This window comes from Bidens hawaiensis, unplaced genomic scaffold (genome assembly GCF_021521415.1).
Source record: "Bidens hawaiensis isolate Kalapana, Puna unplaced genomic scaffold, B.hawaiensis_p1.1 tig00039097_1, whole genome shotgun sequence".
Taxonomy (NCBI): Eukaryota; Viridiplantae; Streptophyta; class Magnoliopsida; order Asterales; family Asteraceae; genus Bidens; species Bidens hawaiensis.
This window is the reverse complement of record NW_027496878.1, coordinates 143,541-157,662: the sequence shown is the minus strand read 5'-3', so window position 1 is coordinate 157,662 and position 14,122 is coordinate 143,541.

The following is a 14,122-nucleotide window of genomic DNA, read 5'->3' as shown; positions in this document are numbered from 1 at the left end:
AAGTTTAAATCTTGTAGTCTATAATTAAAGTTAATAAAATAAGTAAATACAAAAATAACCTTTTCTCTCTCCTGAAAACATATATAAAAATTTAGTAAAAAAATGTTAAAAAATAGCAAAACAATTTTTTTTATTTTTCAATGTTTTGTATTAAACGCAACATCATATATTACATGTGTAAAAAAACAAAACAAAAACGATATTACATAGGGTTTTCACGGGTTGTCACAACTCAAGTGGGTTTTCATTTTATACTTCTCATATATATATATATATATATATATATATATATATATATATATATATATATATAATATATATATATAATATATATATAGGGGTGGGATCTAGTGAAAACTCCTATTAAAGAGAAAACTTAAAAATTTCTAAAAACTATTTTTAACTTTATTTAAAAAAAAATTTTGAAGTTTCTTTTTTTTCCATTATTCTTATATGTTGTTATTGGTTCAAAAAAAAACTTGTCGTTAACCTCGTCGGTATAATGCGCATGTATAATAGTATGCATTGCATATATGCAAAAGTGTTTGTATTGCATAGAATACAACATTATTGCACATATTTGATACACACTATTGTATATATGCAATATAAGACTAATACACACATCGAATACACATTAGTACGTATGTGTAACACAACATTAACGCAAATGTGCACCACATCGACTTTTATTTTATTATTATTATTACCTTCCATATAATACAATACTACTACACATATACAATACACATATATTAAATATATGCAATAAAACACTATTAAACTCAAAAATACATAGTAATACATATGTGTAATACAACGGTATCGCACAGTAATACGTATGTGCATTACAGCGGTTTTCTTATTTTTTTCGAGTGAAATATAAGAAAATATAAGAATAATGGCTAAAACAGAATTTTGAAAATATTTTTTTATTTTTAATTAAAATAATTCTTTAGGAGTTTTTAAGTTTCTCTCTAAAGATGAGTTTTTTCTTGATCCTCTCCCTATATATATATATATATTCAAAATTCTGTTTTAGCCATTATTCTTATATTTTCTTATATTTCACTCGAAAAAAATAAAAAAAACCGTTGTAATGCACATACGTATTACTGCGCGATACCGTTGTATTACACATGTGTATTACTATGTATTTTTGAGTTTAATAGTGTTTTATTGCATATATTCAATATTTGTGTATTGTATATGTGTAGTAGTGTTGTATTATATGGAAAAAAATAATAATAAAATAAAAGTCGATGTGGTGCACATGTGCGTTAATGTTGTATTACACATACGTACTAACGTGTATTCGATGTGTGTATTAGTCTTATATTGCATATATACAATAGTGTGTATCAAATATGTGCAATAGTGTTGTATTATATGTAATACAAACGCTTTTGCATATATGCAATGCACACTATTACACATGCGCACTATACCGACGAGGTTACCGACAAGTTTTTTTTTTTTTTGAATCAATAACAACATATAAGAATAATGGAAAAAAAAAGAAACTTAAAAAAATAAAAAAAAAAAGTTAAAAATAGTTTTTTAGAAATTTTTATGAGTTTTTAAGTTTTCTCTTTAAAAGGAGTTTTCACTAGAACCCACCCCTATATTATATATATAATATATATATATAGAAAAGAGTTCGAATAAGAATAAGGAGTTTCCTAGGAATAGTAAGAACCAATAGATTTTTGACATGTGGCATTATAACCTATGGTGAAATGATAATTCTAGGAAACTATGTCGGTTTTTGGTAATTTTAAATCTCAACCATTGAATAACATGATTCAATAACTATGATTTATTCCTAGTCTTCATAGAAAACTACTTCTTTTTAATATAACTCTCCCCTATATATATATGTGTGTGTGTGTGTGTGATGGATAATTTTTAAAACATTTATATAAACTAATGTTCAAGAAAAAAAAGTAACACTGTCCAACCCATGAAATTGAATCGATTTGACTAGCCATGCCTAAGGTTGCAAACAAGCGTGTCATTTTTTTTTCTAATATAGCTCGACTCAGAATCATTAAGATCGTCTTGTTTAGTATTAATTGGATATTAAATATTAAATTATTTATTTATATCTATAATATATATAAACGAAACCGCTAAAATCTTACACGTCGCGATATGGTTGCTCCCCCCTTTATAGAAGCCACCAGATTGCTTGATTTTTAAATGGATGCCTCTCATTGATTTAACTCAAATTCATGGGTATGGGTCTTACCAAAACCAGTATCTCCTAAACTGGTTATAACATCTCATTAAATTAAAAATTAATCTTACCAATTATTTGATATGAAAATCCTATTAAATCGGGATATACTAAAATTTAATATCCAATTTAAAAAAAAAGATATTATTTATAATTAATAAACAATTTTAAAGTAAAAACATAAGCGGGTCATGGGTCACCAAATCCAGATAGCTTTTAAACGGGTTATAACATATCATTTATTTATGAAACTCTTTCATCATCAAACCCTAAGTATATTATTAACTTTCTTACAATAAAGAAAATTAAAATCCAAAAAATAAATATTAAAAAACAAAAAATGTAAAGCAACCATTCTCTCAAGCAATCAAATTGCTTTATTTGTAAATGCAGGCTTCTCACGCATTTGACCCGAATTCACGGGTAAAGGTCTCACCAAACCCAGATAGCTCTTAAATGGGTTATAACATCTCATTATATAAAAAATTAATCTCATAAAATATTTGATATGAAAATCCTATAAAATGGGATAGACTAAAAATTAATATCATGTTTTATTTAAAAAAAAAAGATATTATTTATAATTAAGAAACAATTTTATAATAAAGAAAATAAACGGGTAACGGGTATCACCAAACCCAAATAGCTTTTAAACCGTATTATAACATATCATTTATTTGTGAAACCATTTTATCATCAAACCTCAAGTATATTAATTATTAAATTTCTTACAATAAATAAAATTAAAATCCAAATATACATATATAAATATTAAAAGCGAATAATGTAAAACAACCCTTGTAATACGACGGGATAAAATCTAGTAGGTATATAATTATTGGTGAGGACAACGCTTAGGATGATGAGAAAAGATAAGACAGTTGGTTCGGGTAACAAACTACTCGGCATTTTGAAGAGAGAACATAATTAATTGGAAGGCTTTCTACCACCGATAGATAGCGAATGTGCTTTCACTGGATAACCTTTTTTTTAAACGCATCAATTATGTCGTTCCAATTATTGATATTATGCATACTAGCTCCTACCATGAACCTAGATGAATAAAACGCTTGGCCCTAAGCAAATAATCCAACAACTCAGCAATACCACTTAACTTCGACCCATCCACATTGTTCTCATACAAACAAGACTTGTGCATATTAATTTTGAGGGGAACACAAATTGAAATACCTCAAAAGCCATGCCACATTCTAGATACTAGGAATCGACCGTTTGCCAAATACTATGGCATCATTCGCATACAGAGGATGTGACACCGCAGGCCTCCATTCGGAGTTTGAAGGCCTTTAATGAGACCTCCTCACATGCCTTTTTTTTTATCATACACGAAAATGCTGCCATTACAACTAGAAAAGAAAGGTGATAACGGGTCACTTTATCTCAACCCTTTAAATCATTGAAACTAGAGCGTAGGTGACCAGTTACTCAAAAGTTGAATATTAACTTCTCACATACAAATTTTGCAAATTAATAGTTTTGTTTTTACTACTACTACTTAACACACTTTTTTTTCTATTCAGTTATTTTGAATTTACTTGTATGTAGTGGTGGAACTTAAACATTTATACTCCCGTCCGAAAAAATTAGAAATTTCTTATATATAAAAAATGAAATTTAATTCACCAAATAAAGGTCACAAACGCCCCCCCCCCCCCCTCCCCCCCCCCTCCCGCAAAAAAATTACAAATAAAACGACAAAGAAAGAAGAATTACAACCGCTCACACCTACACCAGTGCACCTCCTTGATTTTGGAATTCAGTTTCGTTTTGTGTGGGATGGAAAACTGATGGCTAGTTAGTGAAATAGCGAGTAGCAAAGCACGTGCAAATGTGTAATGGAAAACCTATGGTCGTAGCATACGCTCGTAGTAGCAAGAATCAGCTGGCCATTCAAAAACACAGGTCAATTGCATGATGTATCATTAGGCCCATTTCATAATTTTGATTTGAGTATGTTTAGGTTTTGGGGTTGTGTGTGTGGAAATTACTCAAAGAATAGATAAGGAAATTGAACCTAATCAATGTTTTGGATCGGACAGTGAACCGGACGGGTAATTGGTCGAATCTGTCTGACCGACCGAACAAATTTCGTCTAAAAAATGACGGTTAAGGCTGAAAATAAAATTTTTCAGGAAAAAAAACTATTTTTCAATAGTAAAACCGGTTCAACCGGTCAAACCGGTCTGACCGGCCGGTTCTGGGAACCGAACAAACTACATAGAACCTGTTGAGTCAGAAATTTACAAGGAAGATTGGAATCTTCTCAACCTACTCAAAGAAATGGCTAAGTATGGACTTCGAGCATGGTTTTACTACCTCAAGCATGATGTCTTATGCTCATAAGACTATCTTATGGAATTTCTTCTAAGTGTTGAATGCTTCGAGCAAGCTACACTTCGTCAAGTAACGATGTTCTTCATCGAGTATGGATTGCCAATCGAGCAAACAACTTGATCTATCCAGCTTAAACCAACTCTTCCGAGCACATTGGTGGGTCGAGCATGTATACAATAAGGGAGGATCTCAAATGTTCTAAGTACTAACTTCGAGCATGGTTCAATCCGAGCAAGCTTCACACCCGAGTATGCTGAAGATTTTTCACAATAAGTCACAAGGCAAGATTGAAGAGATTGAGAAGAACATGCTTGCTCGTGGGATATATACAAGCAAAGCAAGGATAAGTCATGAAGATTGAAGTCTGCTAGAGTAGAATATTTTCTACTGAAAATATTCTAAGTAAAGTCTGCTCGAAGACTTGTTTCGAGCATGTTGTGCATTAAAAGTCTGCTCGACAGAGAATTATCATACTCGAAGACTTGTTTACACTTGTATTTATTTTTGTCATTCATTATGTAATCATTAGGGTTTCTAAAAGGAATGTCTGGGCATATAAATAGAGTCCTAGGTTTCACATGAAAAGGGATGAGTTTTTACAGATTATGAGAGCATAACCACTAGAGCGAATATTCCTTTTTGTGCTATCTCGTATCGCCGCCATCACGAAACCCTAGACATTCAATGCAACATTAAATCATTGTTCATTAAACAATACATCAATATAGTGAATATTTGTCTACTGCTTTTATTGATATTACTGAATAGTTATTGTCATTTAAAATCTTCATTCCCAATATTTGAATATATTGATTCCACTGATATATTCAAGAGGCCTTTGGGTTATTAGATCTAGTGTGCTCTTGTCAACCTCTATAGCACTAGGTCCGGTCCTGACAAGTGGTATTAGAGCTTCGTAAGCTCTCTGGAGGCCACGGGATTGAAGGTTAAGTGTCAAAGTTTGAAGCTTGGAAGGGTTTGCACGTTACTGAGTTCAGATCTGAAGAGAAATCAAGATATCGATGAACAAGAGGTGTCAACTAACAAGATACCAAGATTGCTTGGTCAAGAAAATTATATCAAGTGTAAAGTCCTATTTGAGGATGCCGTCAACTACAATGATACGGAACTATGGAATTCCATTAAAGATGGACCCTATTTTCCATTTCTGGCCCCAAACAATAATGCTACTGTGGAAAGGCAAATAAAGAAAAGAGATGACAAAGCCTTGTCCATGCTGAAGTTAGGACTTTCTTGGAAGATTTTGACTAGCGAGAATCATCACACAAGTGCTAAAGCAATGTATGATGCAGTTGTTGAGATGTTTGAGGGGAATGTCGAGTTAAGGGACATAAATAAGGATAGATTGAAACATGAAACAACAACTTGGTAGGTTCAAGTTCAAGGAGGGTGAGAGATTGAAGTCAGTTCTTCAAAGATTCATGGCTATAGTAAATGAAATCAGAACCACAGATCTACAGATCTCTGATTTTGATCTAAACAAGAAACTACTCACGTCCTTATCTAGTGAATGGTACACAGCAAGCAAATTCATCAGAGAGAAGGCAAATTTTCCCAACTTTAAATTGGATGATGTAATATCATTCTTGCATGCAGTAGAGCATGAAATGATAGAAAATCACATGTTGAAGGAGGAAAAACCCAGTTTTCCAGCGACTAATGCACTTGTTGCACCAATGGGTAATCTTTCAACAAAATCTCAATAGATGCATCCAATTATTGAAGAACCTTCTAACGCAAGTTCAATGTGTGGTGCAAGTCAGCAGATGATATGCTAAAGGTAGCTATTAATTTATTAACTAAATAAACGCTAATCTAGAAACCAAGTAATAATTCTAGACTCTTAACTTAACTAAAACTACTAACCGGCAAGTAATCCGGTCGACTATAGTACAGCTAAGTAAGTCCAGATATCGAACCCACGAGACTCTTTAATTACGTTAACTAGCTAATTAGACTCGACTAACTGATACGACTATTTATTTATTATTATTAGGGGGTTTTAATAAAAATTAATATTAAATTAATCACTAAGACTTAAAGACAACTTAAACCTAGACTTAATTCAAATAATGACAAGCAACCACCTAGGCTAGAAATCCCTAATGTATCAATTATTAAATAGTTGAAAATACTATGCTATGGAACCAATATCATAAAATAGTCACTTAAAGAAAACCCGAACAGGACCCCTGACCCTTCTCAAGAAGACACCTATGAATTTCTATTAAGTTCTTAAAAACACCATATTAATTAGACTCGCTTACGGTCGCTAATTATTTTATGACAAGACCTCTATAATGAAATCCTATCTTACAGTGCGGAAATCAAAGGTAGTTTAAAGTAGTCACTCGACTAGATAAACAAAGCAGAAAAATAAAACCTAGACGGACTCCTTACAAAGAACTAAATCTAGCAATCTTAATCAACCAAGACTTATCATATAATCTATCACCTTACACCTATTTAGATAAGCAGCACACTTAGGTCTGTTTGATTTATTAATATTGTTCCTATGGTTTTAATGCATATCAACCATAAACTAGTTAAAAACACACAGTAGATGACCTAACAGAATCCTATCATATGACAGACAATCACAAGGAAACTGTGAAACTATAAAACACACCAAACAATCAAAAGCACACATATGCATCGAATGAAATACACGAAATTTCTTACTTAATCATAAACCATAAACAAAAGCAAACTCCAAACTAAAATCCAACGTCAACAAAAGTTCATGATAAAGCCTAGGCGGTATTAGGGTTTAACCAACAACCATATTCAAGGACAATAGAAAATAAATAGGTTCAAATAATGAAGTTATAACAAAAACAATAAATTCAAACCAAATAATAATGATGTTTCGGTGAGTAGGAGTTGGACCCAAACGTTCTCTGCTCAAACCAATGGCTTCCTCTTCCTTGCGTTGAACTCTTTTTTTTTTCACGGCTGCTCCCTCTAATTAGGTTTTTATCTTTCTTTTTATACGATGAAAGTTGCTATGTCGGTTGTAGAACTTTAATGGGCCAATAGACAAATGTATTTCTTTATTTTTAAAAGCCCAATCGATACCCTTGCTTTTCTTCTTCTTTCGTTTGAAGCTCAAATTCTGTTTCTTTCTTGTGAACTAATGGCCAAACTTAAACTAAATCACACCATCATATCATTCCCTGGTCAAAGAACACGTTGACAATGCATGCATCAAACTAATCATTTCTATTAGAGTTATAACTAGATACTATTAAATAATAAGTGTTTTTTTAATAATAACAATAATTCTTATAGTAATTCAGATATGCACTCGGTTTCAAGTTTATACTCCATATTAGTTTGTTGTCTCTAAAAATCTTCAAAATCCACATATAAACCAATTTTGAGTAATATTTAATATTTACCAACCAAAAAACTAATATAAAGTGTAGGAACACATGTGTAATTTATATATAATTCAGACCGTATTAAATATCCCTACATTTAATTCTTTTTCGTCGCCGAAAAAGTATTTTGCAATGGAATCAAAATCGAAAAATACGGTCTTAAAAACATATTGGTTATCTTAATGCTCAGATAAACGCAAAAACTGCGATTGCCGATATTGTTGTTCACTTAAACCCAGCCACCAGCCTATCAAGCCCCCAAGCACATTTCGCAATTAAGTTTAAATAATATCAAAAATCTATGGGTCTCACACCTTTAGAGTTAAGATCCACCTACCCCATCTCAAGCAAAGTAAAGATAATTAAAAATTGAGTTGAAGCAAACTGGTTCAACATATCACCATAAGATAAGAACTCTTTAATGGTAAGAAGAAAATACACTTAGATGGAATTATGGATGACAGGTTAAGTGAGGTCGTACGAGCATGCCCTAAATATTATTAGACTTTGTCCTATATATTCCATAAGAAAATATTTATTGACTAAAAAACCTCGAGTCCCAATAGTGTATCCTCAGAATCGCCATCCCCTTAGTAACACGTAAACTCTTAGTCTCGTCTACTATTTGCACTTTGGCCTCTTTTTCTATTTTTGAGAATGCTTCTTTGGCATTTTTCATTACATAACTTTCCTCTTTTTATTTTCTTTTTGGACCAATTCTTGGAATACTTTGTAACTTTTTTTAACATTTTTTTCTTTTTCTTTTTTTTTATATTATTTTTTTATTGTGCACTTAGGCATCTTTTACCCTAAATATATAACTAAATTCTAAAGCTCGTATAAAATTGGACAATGCGGGGCGCCGCCACTCTTTATTTATTTTCATAAAACAGAGTGGCGTGCTAATTTTAAGTGCATTCAATTCTTACCACCTTAAGGTAATCGGTTTATGGTAATACTCCCTATACCTTATCGAATTTCAGCTTCACTGTCCCCCCTTAGGATGAGAACACACAAAATCTAAGATTAATTAGGTTTATTAAGAATATGCAATGGGAAACCTTTCAAGACTAGTTGGGCCTACCGACACATCCCAAGCTTAGTACGCTTTCTTTTATATTATCTCATATATATTAGTAGTTTGAGAAAACAATTTCCAATTATACTATCATCTTCCATTATAGTGCAAAAAATATTCCTTAAATTCTTGAGACATTTTTTTCAATTTTTTAGGCATTTTTTTTTCATATTTTTATTTTTGCCTAAAAACATCAATTTTCTATCCTCACACCTAAATTTCACATTGTCCTCAATGTGAGAAAAAGAAAATTACAAATAAAATTATGCAAAAAATAATAATGAATTAATGAATTGGAACAGACTCCCTTGGTAAATTGATGATATGCTTCGTGAGTTGTGTCCCATGCCCTCCAATTCGAACGCGATCAGCAAACTATCTTCAAATAACGTAATCTCTCACAAACAAAAGCAACAATCCTGAAACAAGTGGCATCCCCCACACTTGTTTAAAACTATAGCCATCAATCATCTCATAAGCGACCCTGGAGCAACCTGCAAGTAAGGGTAGAAACACCCGGCAGAGCAAAGAAGTAAAACCAAAATAAAAATAAAAATAAAATAAAAACATAGTACCCGGGTTGCCTCCCGGGAAGCGCTAAGTTTACAAAAGAGTCTTCAGCCAGACACGTTCCCGAAACCTCAATCAGGAGGTTTCTCCTTTATCCTCTTCCCATCAGTGCTCTTCAACACTCTCCGTTTACAACTAGTTGAGAAGAAACTAGTTCCCAAACTCAAGGAGCCACAAAAATAAGCATTCAGCTTGATCACCCAATTATTGAAATTCTGAGGATGTGACAAATTTGGCACACTTTGATTTCTGACTCCAGATATCCTCCTTCTTGGGGCTCTTTTTTTACATGTCGATCCACGAACGAGTATCTCTAAAAACCTGTCAGTTTTACCGCGCACACGCGGATGATGTTTCACAATGAGATGCAGTTCTTTATTCTTCAACTCTTCGGATATCTCTGGTGATTCTTCTTTGACATTTAGCTTCGTAACTGGCTTCCCGAATAACAATTTTTCAAGTTCCTCCATATCTCTTTCGGGGTAAAAATTTCTTTCATCCATATCGGCTAAACCCACTAACTCTTCACCAAATTCAGCTCTAAACTCGTCCTCCCAAGAGGGAATACACTCCCCTATCTGATTCTGCCAACCAACATCCTTAAACTCGATCACCGGCTCACTAAGTTGTATTCGACTTTTTAAGCCCGACTCAAACTCATCCGTAATGTACCAAAGCGGTGTACTTGGATTAATGCTATGGACAACACGCATGAACTCCATTAATATCTTTTCTAGATGTGGTATGTAATCCATCATTGCTATGAGTCCTTACAACCAACAACATTCCCCATCCTATCATATATCGGGCAAAATTTGGGCTCATAGTAACACTCCAAGAAGATCACTACAAAGATAAACTTAAACAGAAAACATGAGCACCAGATAACAGTGAAATAAACTATATATTACAGAAAAACTAAACTAATTTAAAGCAATTAAACTAAACTATATTAACCTAATATTATAAAAAAAATAAAATAAAATAAAAACTACTTAGACTCCTACGACTCAAAAACAAAACAAAATACAAATAGCACGTATGTAGCAAGTAGGTCTAATCAAAGCTAATAACGCAATTGCCAAGAGTCCCCGGAAACGGCGCCAAAAAATTGATGTGCTAAAGGTAGTTATTAATTTATTAACTAAATAAACGCTAATCTAGACACTAAGTAATAATTCTAGACTCTTAACTTAACTAAAGCTACTAACCGGCAAGTGAACCGGTCGACTCTAGTACAACTAAGTAAGTCCGAATATCGAACCCACGAGACTCTTTAATTACGTTAACTAGCTAATTAGACTCGACTAACTGATACGACTATTTATTTATTACTATTATTGGAGGGTTTTACTAAAACTAATATTAAATTAATCACTAAGACTTAAAGACGACTTAAACCTAGACTTAATTCAAATGATGACAAACAACCACCTAGGCTAGAATCCCTAATATATCAATTATAAAATAGTTGAAAATGTGTGACATCCGTGGCAAAACCGAGTACACCTTAGTACTTACAAACTCGAATAAGCGTTTAACCGCTTATTGGTAACGAACAAATGAATAACCAAACGGGTCTGGTTATGGTCCGGATATCCTAGGGTGCCATCTATAAGTGATATACGATCTATTCAAACTAAAATATTAGTACTATAGCCTTAGTTCGATAGCAAACAAGTTAAACGAAAATATGCTCGTTTAACTACCAGCTATAGACTTAAACGCGAAAGATAGTCACAAACCAAGCATTGTATCATCCGTTAAGCCGAAAAAGACTTACCAAACACTTATTTGAAATGTTTTAAGTGATCCATGAAAATATTTTCGATTTTTACAAACGTATAGTATGTTTTTATAATTTTACACAAAACTAGCCGAAAAACACTCGTTTTAGCTCCGTTTGTCGCACCCGATATATTTTTGTCGCCAGAAACCGAACCCGAAATAAATTTGGACTCGGAATTTCACGTTCGGGCACGTAAATCGAGAAAAGTGGGCCAAATGGGCCCAAAAGGGGACCCAACGAGCCCAGCCCGCCAAAGAAGACGTTTCCCCCCTTAAACCCTTTTCATATTTAAACAAGTTCTAAGATATTTTGTGATATCTTTTTCATGAGAATTCTGGACACAAGTTCTGCTCCAGCCACAAAACCTTCAAACCCTAAGGTAAGGAGCTTAAATAAGTAGCTTTTGTACTTGTTTAAAGTCGTTTAATACCATAAAAACATGTCTTGGTTACTAAAAATCATTCCTAACCGTGTGAAAATCTTAAAAATGGTCCATAAACATGTTTTGATCATAAACACGGTAAGGAACCTGTTTTGATAGTTTTTTTGGCCATAAACACGGATGAAAGGGTTGAAACGGCGTTTTTACGGTTCAAAAGTTCGTTTTTGTGCACTAGCCGAAACCCTAAGTTAAGGGCTGTTATGTTGATGAAAATTTGCTTGGTTTGTGTTATAGGACCTGTACCTAGCTTATATAGAAGCACAAGAACCCGAAAATTGGATTAAGAGAGCGAAAACGAACCAAAACCGCAAAGGTGATGCCGATTTACTCGATTACGGGCTATTTAGGTTAAGGTTGTGATGTGCATATTTTTAGGCCTTGAAATTTTTCAAGAACATCAGGGACCATGTCAATAAGTCCCTGTTTAAATTTGGTAATTTTTCGACCATCCGAGAATATTTGGCGAATTTATTACCGAATTGGGACAATTATTTGTGAAAAATAGCTAAAATACTTCAAAAATTATGAAAATTTTCTGGGAACTCAGATTTAATGTATTTTGATCACATATGAATTTTGGGATCATTTGGAGAAGTCTAAAGGTGTTTTGTGTATATGCGTTCGTGTGAATTTTTATAGCCGAATTTGGGTCGAAAAGAATATTGAACAAGCTTTTTACATTCTGGAATTGATATAGATTGTTTTGGGACATGATTTGAGTATTCAGGAATTTTTGTGGAATTTTTGGAAATTGATTGGGGTAAACGGACGATTTTCAGGCGAAATATAGCTGACAAATGAATTTTTATAAATTAATAAATCAGTAAATAAATCCAAAAATATTTTTATAAAAATCTACATATTTTAATTGATAAGTGGTTAAATTTTCATAATTTAATGATTAACGGTTAATTAATTATGCTAATTTAAAGATTAAATAAATTCAGTTTTTATAAAAAACGGCAAGTTCGCGACTAGCGAACCTGCGGGAATATCAAAACACCAAGAGTGATCAAAAATCATAGTTTTTGATTAATTAAGTAAAAACGAACTTTTCTATGAGAAACCTGGACAATCCGGGTGGATTGTGCGCGTTTCTTCTCAAATCAAACTGAATAAACGGAAACGGGCCCCGTGGCTAATCCGGGACCCCAGTATGTGATCCTTCTTTATAACTTAATCATTTTATTAACCAATACATTTACCCAAGTTTATTTTCCCATAACTATTTTCTGAACCCGTAAACGAACAACTTGGCCCAGCTGGGAAAACGGGAATCTGAGCCAAGTTCGGTTTTAAGTATTAGACATTGAACAACATCACAACCTAAGCCTATTGCCACTTTCTGGGCATTCCAGCTATACCCAGATTAGTTATACAGCTCAGTTTAGTACTGAGATTTTAATAATATTAAAATATTAATATTATAGTAATATGGACTATAGGGACTAAGTGATAGCAAGGGAAACGAACCCCGTGCTGATCTCGCACTGAGTGCCTACAAAACCGTGAGTTTCATGACCCCTCTTTTCAAACTGTTTACAAAACTTTGGGGTTAAAAGCATGTTCGTATGCATTATCTATCTGAAAACGGTTCAGAACGAAAAATACCTGAACCTTCATATATGAAAAATTCCTACAAATATAATGGTAAACTACGTGCTGAGGAAAGGTGATTATTATCGTGATTGGTATATTAAATGGAAACACTACGAATGCCAAAACATAATGAAATCATACGTGACAACCTGTTTATACAAATACGCTATATAATGCTAAACACAACAGGTTGAGGAAATAACGTGGTCTGTAATGGCCATTGGTGAATAACGTGGTCTGTAATGACTATGGGGCTATTGTGGGCGGAAGGGGGGGCACAATAGTACTAAACTAAAGTTGAGTATGGCCTATTAGCCAAGTTCTGCTGCAACTTATAAACTAAAGTTGAGTATGGCCTATGAGCCAAGTTCTGCTGCAACTTACTAAACTAAAGTTGAGTATGGCCTATGAGCCAAGTTCTGCTGCAACTTATAAGCTAAAGTTGAGTATGGCCTATGAGCCAAGTTCTGCTGCAACTTACTAAACTAAAGTTGAGTATGGCCTATGAGCCAAGTTCTGCTGCAACTTATAAACTAAAGTTGAGTATGGTCTATGAGCCAAGTTCTGCTGCAACTTATTAAACGAACTAACTTGATTATGACATGAATGTTAAGAAAATAATGTGATTATGCGTATTGTGGGCGGA